This window comes from Somniosus microcephalus, unplaced genomic scaffold (assembly GCF_052327205.1).
Source record: "Somniosus microcephalus isolate GS21.2 unplaced genomic scaffold, FLI_Smic_1.0 unresolved_chr3, whole genome shotgun sequence".
NCBI classification, from domain to species: domain Eukaryota; kingdom Metazoa; phylum Chordata; class Chondrichthyes; order Squaliformes; family Somniosidae; genus Somniosus; species Somniosus microcephalus.
The window spans coordinates 10,337,195-10,351,252 of NW_028225181.1; positions in this window are offsets into that span (position 1 = coordinate 10,337,195).

A 14,058-nucleotide genomic window follows, 5' to 3' on the forward strand; every position below is an offset into this window, starting at 1 on the left:
CTCTGTAACTCACTGATAGAACCCACACCACTCTCTGTAACTCACTGATTGAACCCACACCCCTCCCTGTAACTCACTGATAGAACCCACACACCCCTCTCAGTAACTCACTGATACAACCCACACCCCTCTCTGTAACTCACTGATAGAACCCACACCCCTCTCTGTAACACACTGATAGAACGCACACCCCTCTCTGTAACACACTGATAGAACACACACCCCTCTCGGTATCACACTGATAGAACCCACACCCCTCTCTGTAACTCACTGACAGAACCCACACCCCTCTCTGTAACTCACTGATGGAACCCACACCCCTCTCTGTAACTCACTGAGAGAACCCACACCCCTCTCTGTAACACACTGACAGAACCCACACCCCTCTCTGTAACTCACTGGTAGAACCCACACCCCTCTCTGTAACTCACTGATAGAACACACACCCGTCTCTGTAACACACTGAAAGAACCCACACCCCTCTCTGTAACACATTGATATAACCCACACCCCGCTCTGTAACTCACTGATAGAACTCACACACATTTCTGTAACTCACTGATAGAACGCACACCCCTCTCAGTAACTCACTGATACAACCCACACCCCTCACTGTAACACTGATAGAACCCACACCCCTCTCTGTAACTCACTAATAGAACCCACACCCCTCTCTGTCACTCACAGATAGAACCCACACCCCTCTCTGTAACTCACTGATTGAACCCACACCCCTCCCTGTAACTCACTGATAGAATCCACACCCCTCTCTGTAACACACTGATAGAACCCACACCTCTCTCTGTAACACACTGATAGAACACACACCCCTCTCTGTAACACACTGATAGAACCCACACCCCTCTCTGTAACTCACTGACAGAACCCACACCCCTCTCTGTAACTCACTGATGTAACCCACACCCGTCTCTGTAACTCACTGATAGAACCCACACCCCTCTCTGTAACTCACTGATAGAACCCACACCGCTCTCTGTAACTCACTGATAGAACCCACACCCCTCTCTGTAACACACTGATAGAACCCACACCCCTCTCTGTAACTCACTGGTAGAACCCACACCCCTCTCTGTAACACACTGATAGAACCCACACCCCTTTCTGTAACACCCTGAAAGAACCCACACCCCTCTCTGTAACACACTGATATAATCCACACCCCACTCTGTAACTCACTGATAGAACTCACACCCATTTCTGTAACTCACTGATAGAACCCACACCCCTCTCTGTAACTCACTGATACAACCCACACCCCTCACTGTAACACTGATAGAACCCACACCCCTCTCTGTAACTCACTGATAGAACCCACACCCCTCTCTGTAACTCACCGATAGAACCCACAACGGTCTCTGTAACTCACTGATAGAACCCACACCCCTCTCTGTAACACACTGATAGAACCCACACCCCTCTCTGAAACACACTGATAGAACCCACACCCCTCTCTGCAACTCCCTGATAAAACCCACACCCCTCTCTGTAACTCACTGATAGAACCCACACCCCTCTCTGTAACTCACTGATAGAACACACGCCCCTCTCTGTAACTCACTGATAGAACCCACACCCCTCTCTGTAACACACTGATAGAACCAACACCCCTCTCTGTAACACACTGATAGAACCCACACCCTGCTCTTTAACTCACTGATAGAACCACACCCATCTCTGTAACTCACTGATAGAACCCACACCCCTCTCTGTAACTCACTGATAGAACCCACACCCCTCTCTGTAACTCACTGATAGAACCTGCACCCCGCTCTGTAACTCACTGATAGAACCCACACCCCTCTCTGGAACTCACCGATAGAACCCACACCCCTCTCTGTAACACACTGATAGAACCCACACCCCTCTCTGTAACACACTGATAGAACCCACACACCTCTCTGTAACTCACTGATAGAACCCACACCCCTCTCTGTAACACACTGATAGTACCCACACCGCTCTCTGTAACTCACTGATAGAACCCACACCCCTCACTGTAAAACTGATAGAACCCACACCACTCTCTGTAACTCACTGATAGAACCCACACCCCGCTCTGTAACTCACTGATAGAACCCACACCCCTCTCTAACTCACCGATAGAACCCACACCCCTCTCTGTAACTCACTGATAGAACCCACACCCCTCTCTGTAACTCACTGATAGAACCCACACCCCTCTCTGTAACACACTGATAGAACCCACACCCCTCTCTGTAACTCCCTGATAAAACCCACACCCCTCTCTGTAACTCACTGATAGAACCAACATCCCTCTCTGTAACTCACTGATAGAACCCACACCCTTCTCTGTAACTCACTGATAGAACACACACCCCTCTCTATAACACACTGATAGAACCCACGCCCCTCTCTGTAACACACTGATAGAACCCACACCCCGCTCCTTAACTCACTGATAGAACCCACACCCATCTCTGTAACTCACTGATAGAACCCACACCCCTCTCTGTAACTCACTGATAGAACCCACACCCCTCTCAATAACACACTGATAGAACCCACTCCCCTCTCTGTAACTCGCTTATAGAAACTACACCCCTCTCTGTAACACACTGATAGAACCCACACCACTCTGTGTAACTCACTGTTAGAACCAGCACCCCGCTCTGTAACTCACTGATAGAACCCGCACCCCCCTCTGTAACTCACTGATAGAACCCACACCCCCCTCTGTAACTCACTGATAGAACCCACACCCCTTTTTGTAACTCACTGACAGAACCCACACCCCTATCTGTAACTCACTGATAGAACCCAGACCCCTCTCTTAACTCACTGACTGAACCCACACCCCTCTCTGTAACGCACTGATAGAATCCACACCCCTCTCTGTAACACACTGATAGAACCCACACCCCTCTCTGTAACTCACTGATAGAACCCACACCACTCTCTGTAACACACTGATAGTACCCACACCGCACTCTGTAACTCACTGATACAACCCACACCCCTCACTGTAACACTGATAGAACCCACACCCCTCTCTGTAACTCACTGATAGAACCCACACCCCGCTCTGTAACTCACTGATAGAACACACACCCCTCTCTGTAACTCACTGGGAGAACCCACACCCCTCTCTGTAATTCACTGATTGAACCCACACCCCTCTCTGTAACTCACTGATAGAACCCACACACCCCTCTCAGTAACTCACTGATAGAACCCACACCCCTCTCTGTAACACACTGATAGAACCCACACCCCTCTCTGTAACTCACTGATAGAACCCACACCTCTCTCTGTAACTCACTGATAGAACCCACACCCCTCTCTGTAACTCTCTGATAGTACCCACACCCCTCTCTGTAACTCACTGATAGAACCCACACCCCTCTCTGTAACTCACTGATAAAACCCACACCCCTCTCTGTAACTCACTGATAGAACCCACACCACTCTCTGTAACTCACTGATAGAACCCACACCCCTCTCTGTAACACACTGATAGAACCCACGCTCCTCTCTGTAACACACTGATAGAACCCACACCCCGCTCTGTAACTCACTGATAGAACCCACACCCATCTCTGTAACTCACTGATAGAACCCACACCCCTCTCTGTAACTCACTGATAGAACCCACACCCCTCTCTGTAACTCACTGATAGAACACACACCCATCTCTGTAACTCACTGATAGAACCCATATCCCTCTCTATAACACACTGATAGAACCCACTCCCCTCTCTGTAACTCACTGATAGAACCCACACCACTCTGTGTAACTCATTGTTAGAACCAGTACCCCGCTCTGTAACTCACTGATAGAAGCCGCACCTCTCTGTAACGCACTGATATAACCCACACCCCTCTCTGTAACTCACTGATAGAACCCACACCACTCTCTGTAACTCACTGATAGAACCCACACCACTCTCTGTAACTCACTGATAGAACCCACACCCCTCTCTGTAACACACTGATAGAACCCACACCCCTCTCTGCAACTCACTGATACAACCCACTCCACTGTCTGTAACTCACTGATAGAACCTACACCCCTCTCTGTAACACACTGATAGAACCCACTCCCCTCTCTGGAACTCACTGATAGAACCCACACCCTCTCTGTAACTCACTGATAGAACCCACACCATCTCTGTAACTCACTGATAGAAGCCACACCCCTGTCTGTAACTCACTGATAGAACCTGCACCCCGCTCTGTAACTCACTGATAGAACCCACACCCCTATCTGTAACTCACTGATAGAACCCGTACCCCTCTCTGTAACTCACCGATAGAACCCACACCCCTCTCTGTAACTCACTGATTGAACCCACACCACTCTCTGTAACACACTGATAGAACCCACACCCCTCTCTGTAACACACTGATAGAATCCACACCCCACTCTATAACTCACTGATAGAACCCACATCCCTCTCTGTAACACAATGATAGTGCCAACACCGCTCTCTGTAACTCACTGATAGAACCCACACCCCTCACTGTAACACTGATAGAACCCACACCCCTCTCTGTAACTCACTGATAGAACCCACACCCCGCTCTGTAACTCACTTATAGAACCCACACCCCTCTCTGTAACTCACCGATAGAACCCACACCCCTCTCTGTAACTCACTGATAGAACCCACACCCCTCTCTGTAACTCACTGATTGAACCCACACCCCTATCTGTAACTCACTGATAGAACCCACACACCCCTCTCAGTAACTCACTGGTAGAACCCACACCCCTCTCTGTAACTCACTGATAGAACCCACTCACCCCTCTCTGTAACTCACTGATAGAACCCACACCCCTCTCTGTAACTCACTGATAGAACCCACACCCCTCTCTGTAACTCACTGATAGAACCCACACCCCTCTCTGTAACTCACTGATAGAACCCACACAGCTCTCTGTAACTCACTGATAGAACCCACACCCCTCTCTGTAACACACTGATAGAACCCACACACCTCTCTGTAACACACTGATAGAACCCACACCCCTCTCAGTAACTCCCTGATAAAACCCACACCACTCTCTGTAAATCACTGATAGAACCTACACCCCTCTCTGCAACTCACTGATAGAACCCACACCCCTCTCTGTAACTCACTGATAGAACCCACACCCCTTTCTGTAATTCACTGATAGAACCCACACCCCTCTCTGTAACTCACTGATAGAACCCACACCCCTCTCTGTAACTCACTGATAGAACCCGCACCCCTCTCTGTAACACACTGATAGAATCCACACCCCTCTCTGTAACTCACTGATAGAACCCACACCCCTCTCAGTTACTCACTGATAGAACCCACACCCCTCTCTGTAACACACTGACAGAACCCACACCCCTCTCTGTAACTCACTGATACAACCCACTCCCCTCTCTATAACTCACTGATAGAACCTGCACCCCGCTCTGTAACTCACTGGTAGAACCCACACACCTCTCTGTAACTCACCGATAGAACGCACACCGCTCTCTGTAACTCACTGATAGAACCCACACCCCTCTCTGTAACTCACTGATAGAACCCACGCCCCTCTCTGTAACTCACTGATAGAACCCACACCCCCCTCTGTAACTCACTGATAGAACCCACACCCCTTTTTGTAACTCACTGATAGAACCCACAGCCCTATCTGTAACTCACTGATAGAACCCACACCCCTCTCTTAACTCACTGATTGAACCCACACCCCTCTCTGTAACACACTGATAGAACCCACACCCCTCTCTGTAACACACTGATAGAACCCACACCCCTCTCTGTAACTCACTGATAGAACCCACACCCCTCTCTGAAACACACTGATAGTACCCACACCGCACTCTGTACCTCACTGATACAACCCACACCCCTCACTGTAACACTGATAGAACCCACACCCCTCTCTGTAACTCACTTATAGAACCCACACCCCGCTCTGTAACTCACTGATAGAACCCACACCCCTCTCTGTAACACACTGATAGAACCCACACCCCTCTCTGTAACACACTGATAGAACCCACACCCCTCTCTGTAACACACTGATAGAATCCACACCCCACTCTGTAACTCACTGATAGAACCCACACCCCTCTCTGTAACACAATGATAGTGCCGACACCGCTCTCTGTAACTCACTGATAGAACCCACACCCCTCACTGTAACACTGATAGAACCCACACCCCTCTCTGTAACTCACTTATAGAACCCACACCCCTCTCTGTAACTCACCGATAGAACCCACACCCCTCTCTGTAACTCACTGATAGAACCCACACCCCTCTCTGTAACTCACTGATTGAACCCACACCCCTATCTGTAACTCACTGATAGAACCCACACCCCTCTCTGTAACACACTAATAGAACACACACCCCTCTCTGTAACACACTGATAGAACACACACCCCTCTCTGTAACTCACTGATAGAACCCACACCCCTCTCTGTAACTCACTGATAGAACCCACACCCCTCTCTGCAACTCACTGATAGAACCCACACCCCTCTCTGTAACTCACTGATAGAACCCACACAGCTCTCTGTAACTCACTGATAGAACCCACACCCCTCTCTGTAACACACTGATAGAACCCACACACCTCTCTGTAACACACTGATAGAACCCACACCCCTCTCAGTAACTCCCTGATAAAACCCACACCACTCTCTGTAAATCACTGATAGAACCTACACCCCTCTCTGCAACTCACTGATAGAACCCACACCCCTCTCTGTAACTCACTGATAGAACCCACACCCCTCTCTGTAACTCACTGATAGAACCCGCACCCCTCTCTGTAACACACTGATAGAACCCACACCCCTCTCTGTAACTCACTGATAGAACCCACACCCCTCTCAGTTACTCACTGATAGAACCCACACCCCTCTCTGTAACACACTGACAGAACCCACACCCCTCTCTGTAACTCACTGATACAACCCACTCCACTCTCTTTAACTCACTGATAGAACCTTCACCCCTCTCTGTAACACACTGATAGAACCCACTCCCCTCTCTATAACTCACTGATCGAGCCTGCACCCCGCTCTGTAACTCACTGGTAGAACCCACACCCCTCTCTGTAACTCACCGATAGAACGCACACCACTCTCTGTAACTCACTGATAGAACCCACACCCCTCTCTGTAACTCACTGATAGAACCCACGCCCCTCTCTGTAACTCACTGATAGAACCCACACCCCCCTCTGTAACTCACTGATAGAACCCACACCCCTTTTTGTAACTCACTGATAGAACCCACACCCCTATCTGTAACTCACTGATAGAACCCACACCCCTCTCTTAACTCACTGATTGAACCCACACCCCTCTCTGTAACACACTGATAGAACCCACACCCCTCTCTGTAACACACTGATAGAACCCACACCCCTCTCTGTAACTCACTGATAGAACCCACACCCCTCTCTGAAACACACTGATAGTACCCACACCGCACTCTGTAACTCACTGATACAACCCACACCCCTCACTGTAACACTGATAGAACCCACACCCCTCTCTGTAACTCACTTATAGAACCCACACCCCGCTCTGTAACTCACTGATAGAACCCACACCCCTCTCTGTAACTCACCGATAGAACCCACACCCCTCTCTGTAACTCACTGGGAGAACCCACACCCCTATCTGTAACTCACTGATTGAACCCACACCCCTCTCTGTAACTCACTGATAGAACCCACACACCCCTCTCAGTAACTCACTGATAGAACCCACACCCCTCTCTGTAACACACTGATAGAACCCACACCCCTCTCTGTAACTCACTGATAGAACCCACACCTCTCTCTGTAACTCACTGATAGAACCCACACCCCTCTCTGTAACTCACTGATAGAACCCACACCCCTCTCTGTAACTCACTGATAGTACCCACACCGCTCTCTGTAACTCACTGATAGAACCCACACCCCTCTCTGTAACACACTGATAGAACCCACACCCCTCTCTGAAACACACTGATAGAACCCACACCCCTCTCTGCAACTCCCTGATAAAACCCACACCCCTCTCTGTAACTCACTGATAGAACCCACACCCCTCTCTGTAACTCACTGATAGAACACACGCCCCTCTCTGTAACTCACTGATAGAACCCACACACCTCTCTGTAACACACTGATAGAACCAACACCCCTCTCTGTAACACACTGATAGAACCCACACCCTGCTCTTTAACTCACTGATAGAACCCACACCCATCTCTGTAACTCACTGATAGAACCCACACCCCTCTCTGTAACTCACTGATAGAACCCACACCCCTCTCTGTAACTCACTGATAGAATCTGCACCCCGCTCTGTAATTCACTGATAGAACCCACACCCCTCTCTGTAACTCACCGATAGAACCCACACCCCTCTCTGTAACACACTGATAGAACCCACAACCCTCTCTGTAACACACTGATAGAACCCACACCCCTCTCTGTAACACACTGATAGAACCCACACCCCTCACTGTAACACTGATAGAACCCGCACCCCTCTCTGTAACTCACTGATAGAACCCACACCCCGCTTTGTAACTCACTTATAGAACCCACACCCCTCTCTGTAACTCACCGATAGAACCCACACCCCTCTCTGTAACACACTGATAGAACACACACCCCTCTCTGTAACTCACCGATAGAACCCACACCCCTCTCTGTAACTCACTGATAGAACCCACACCCCTCTCTGTAACTCACTGATAGAACCCACACCCCTCTCTGTAACTCACTGATAGAACCGACACAGCTCTCTGTAACTCACTGATAGAACCCACACCACTCTCTGTAACACACTGATAGAACCCACTCCCCTCTCTGTAACTCACTGATACAACCCACTCCACTCTCTGTAACTCACTGATAGAACCTTCACCCCTCTCTGTAACACACTGATAGAACCCACTCCCCTCTCTGTAACTCACTGATAGAACCCACACCCCTTTTTGTAACTCACTGATAGAACCCACACCCCTATCTGTAACTCACTGATAGAACCCACACCCCTCTCTTAACTCACTGATTGAACCCACACCCCTCTCTGTAACACACTGATAGAACCCACACCCCTCTCTGTAACACACTGATAGAACCCACACCCCTCTCTGTAACTCACTGATAGAACCCACACCCCTCTCTGAAACACACTGATAGTACCCACACCGCACTCTGTAACTCACTGATACAACCCACACCCCTCACTGTAACACTGATAGAACCCACACCCCTCTCTCTAACTCACTTATAGAACCCACACCCCGCTCTGTAACTCACTGATAGAACCCACATCCCTCTCTGTAACTCACCGATTGAACCCACACCCCTCTCTGTAACTCACTGGGAGAACCCACACCCCAATCTGTAACTCACTGATTGAACCCACACCCCTCTCTGTAACTCACTGATAGAACCCACACACCCCTCTCAGTACCTCACTGATAGAACCCACACCCCTCTCTGTAACACACTGATAGAACCCACACCCCTCTCTGTAACTCACTGATAGAACCCACACCTCTCTCTGTAACTCACTGATAGAACCCACACCCCACTCTGTAACTCACTGATAGGACCCACACCCCTCTCTGTAACTCACTGATAGTACCCACACCGCTCTCTGTAACACACTGATAGAACCCACACCCTGCTCTTTAACTCACTGATAGAACCCACACCCATCTCTGTAACTCACTGATAGAACCCACACCCCTCTCTGTAACTCACTGATAGAACCCACACCCCTCTCTGTAACTCACTGATAGAACCTGCACCCCGCTCTGTAACTCACCGATAGAACCCACACCCCTCTCTGTAACACACTGATAGAACCCACACCCCTCTCTGTAACACACTGATAGAACCCACACCCCTCTCTGTAACACACTGATAGAATCCACACCCCTCTCTGTAACTAACTGATAGAACCCACACCCCTCTCTGTAACACAATGATAGTACCCACACCGCTCTCTGTAACTCTCTGATAGAACCCACACCCCTCACTGTAAAACTGATAGAACCCACACCACTCTCTGTAACTCACTGATAGAACCCACACCCCGCTCTGTAACTCACTGATAGAACCCACACCCCTCTCTGTAACTCTCCGATAGAACCCACACCCCTCTCTGTAACTCACTGATAGAACCCACACCCCTCTCTGTAACTCACTGATAGAACCCACACCCCTCTCTGTAACACACTGATAGAACCCACACCCCTCTCTGTAACTCCCTGATAAAACCCACACCCCTCTCTGTAACTCACTGATAGAACCAACACCCCTCTCTGTAACTCACTGATAGAACCCACACCCTTCTCTGTAACTCACTGATAGAACACACACCCCTCTCTATAACACACTGATAGAACCCACGACCCTCTCTGTAACACACTGATAGAACCCACACCCCGCTCTGTAACTCACTGATAGAACCCACACCCATCTCTGTAACTCACTGATAGAACCCACACCCCGCTCTGTAACTCACTGATAGAACCCACACCCATCTCTGTAACTCACTGATAGAACCCACACCCCTCTCTGTAACTCACTGATAGAACCCACACCCCTCTCTGTAACTCACTGATAGAACACACACCTATCTCTGTAACTCACTGATAGAACCCACACCCCCCTCTGTAACTCACTGATAGAACCCACACCCCTTTTTGTAACTCACTGATAGAACCCACACCCCTATCTGTAACTCACTGATAGAACCCACACCCCTCTCTTAACTCACTGATTGAACCCACACCCCTCTCTGTAACACACTGATAGAACCCACACCCCTCTCTGTAACACACTGACAGAACCCACACCCCTCTCTGTAACTCACTGATAGAACCCACACCCCTCTCTGAAACACACTGATAGTACCCACACCGCACTCTGTAACTCACTGATACAACCCACACCCCTCACTGTAACACTGATAGAACCCACACCCCTCTCTGTAACTCACTTATAGAACCCACACCCCGCTCTGTAACTCACTGATAAAACCCACACCCCTCTCTGTAACTCACCGATAGAACCCACACCCCTTTCTGTAACTCACTGGGAGGACCCACACCCCTATCTGTAACTCACTGATTGAACACACACCCCTCTCTGAAACTCACTGATAGAACCCACACACCCCTCTCAGTAACTCACTGATAGAACCCACACCCCTCTCTGTAACACACTGATAGAACCCACACCCCTCTCTGTAACTCACTGAGAGAACCCACACCCTTCTCTGTAACTCACTGATAGGACCCACACCCCTCTCTGTAACTCACTGATAGTACCCACACCGCTCTCTGTAACTCACTGATAGAACCCACACCCCTCTCTGTAACACACTGATAGAACCCACACCCCTCTCTGAAACACACTGATAGAACCCACACCCCTCTCTGCAACTCCCTGATAAAACCCACACCCCTCTCTGTAACTCACTGATAGAACCCACACCCCTCTCTGTAACTCACTGATAGAACACACGCCCCTCTCTGTAACTCACTGATAGAACCAACACCCCTCTCTGTAACACACTGATAGAACCAACACCCCTCTCTGTAACACACTGATAGAACCCACACCCTGCTCTTTAACTCACTGATAGAACCCACACCCATCTCTTTAACTCACTGATAGAACCCACACCCCTCTCTGTAACTCACTGATAGAACCCACACCCCTTTTTGTAACTCAATGATAGAACCCACACCCCTATCTGTAACTCACTGATAGAACCCGCACCGCTCTCTGTAACTCACCGATAGAACCCACACCCCTCTCTGTAACTCACTGATTGAACCCACACCCCTCTCTTTAACACACTGATAGAACCAACACCCGTCTCTGTAACACACTGATAGAACCCACACCCCTCTAGGTAACTCACTGATAGAACCCACACCCCTCTCTGTAACACAATGATAGTACCGACACTGCTCTCTGTAACTCACTGATAGAACCCACACCCCTCAATGTAACACTGATAGAACCCGCACCCCTCTCTGTAACTCACTGATAGAACCCACACCCCTCTCTGTAACTCACTGATAGAACCCACACCCCTCTCTGTAACTCACTGATAGAACCCACACCCCTCTCTGTAACTCACTGATTGAACCCACACCCCTCCCTGTAACTCACTGATAGAACCCACACACCCCTCTCAGTAACTCACTGATACATCCCACACCCCTCTCTGTAACTCACTGATAGAACCCACACCCCTCTCTGTAACACACTGATAGAACCCACACCCCTCTCTGTAACACACTGATAGAACACACACCCCTCTCTGTAACACACTGATAGAACCCACACCCCTCTCTGTAACTCACTGACAGAACCCACACCCCTCTCTGTAACTCACTGATGGAACCCACACCCCTCTCTGTAACTCACTGTTAGAACCCACACCCTCTCTGTAACTCACTGATAGAACCCACACCGCTCTCTGTAACTCACTGATAGAACACACACCCCTCTCTGTAACACACTGATAGAACCCACACCCCTCTCTGTAACTCACTGGTAGAACCCACACCCCTCTCTGTAACTCACTGATAGAACCCACACCCGTCTCTGTAACACACTGAAAGAACCCACACCCCTCTCTGTAACACACTGATATAACCCACACCCCGCTCTGTAACTCACTGATAGAACTCACACCCATTTCTGTAACTCACTGATAGAACCCACACCCCTCTCTGTAACTCACTGATACAACCCACACCCCTCACTGTGACACTGATAGAACCCACACCCCTCTCTGTAACTCACTGATAGAACCCACACCCCTCTCTGTAACTCACTGATAGAACCCACACCCCTCTCTGTAACTCACTGATTGAACCCACACCCCTCACTGTAACTCACTGATAGAACCCACACACCCGTCTCAGTAACTCACTAATACAACCCACACCCCTCTCTGTAACTCACTGATAGAACCCACACCCCTCTCTGTAACTCACTGATAGAACACACGCCCCTCTCTGTAACTCACTGATAGAACCCACACCCCTCTCTGTAACACACTGATAGAACCAACACCCCTCTCTGTAACACACTGATAGAACCCACACCCTGCTCTTTAACTCACTGATAGAACCCACACCCATCTCTGTAACTCACTGATAGAACCCACACCCCTCTCTGTAACTCACTGATAGAACCCACACCCCTCTCTGTAACTCACTGATAGAACCTGCACCCCGCTCTGTAACTCACTGATAGAAACCACACCCCTCTCTGTAACTCACCGATAGAACCCACACCCCTCTCTGTAACACACTGATAGAATCCACACCCCTCTCTGTAACACACTGATAGAACCCACACCCCTCTCTGTAACACACTGATAGAATCCAAACCCCTCTCTGTAACTCACTGATAGATCCTCACCCCTCTCTGTAACACACTGATAGTACCCACACCGCTCTCTGTAACTCACTGATAGAACCCACACACCTCACTGTAAAACTGATAGAACCCACACCACTCTCTGTAACTCACTGATAGAACCCACACCCCGCTCTGTAATTCAAATTCAAATTCAAATCGCTTTATTGGCATGATAAGTTACATCTTATGTTGCCAAAGCATCAAAATACATTTATGGTTTAGCACATAAACGCAGTTCTATTCATACAGTGTATAAACAACTATATCCCTGAGTGTATAAATATACATTTGCATTGTTTATATATATTCTTTTCTTAGTTTACTGGTTGTCCCTCTGTTCATGGCAAGCTGTAACATAGTGTGCCGCCAGTATTATGTAACTCACTGATAGAACCCACACCCATCTCTGTAACTCACTGATAGAACCCACACACCTCTCTGTAACTCACTGATAGAACCCACACCCCTCTCTGTAACTCACCGATAGAACCCACACCCCTCTCTGTAACTCACTGATAGAACCCACACCCCTCTCTGTAACTCACTGCTAGAACCCACACCCCTCTCTGTAACAAACTGATAGAACCCACACCCCTCTCTGTAACTCCCTGATA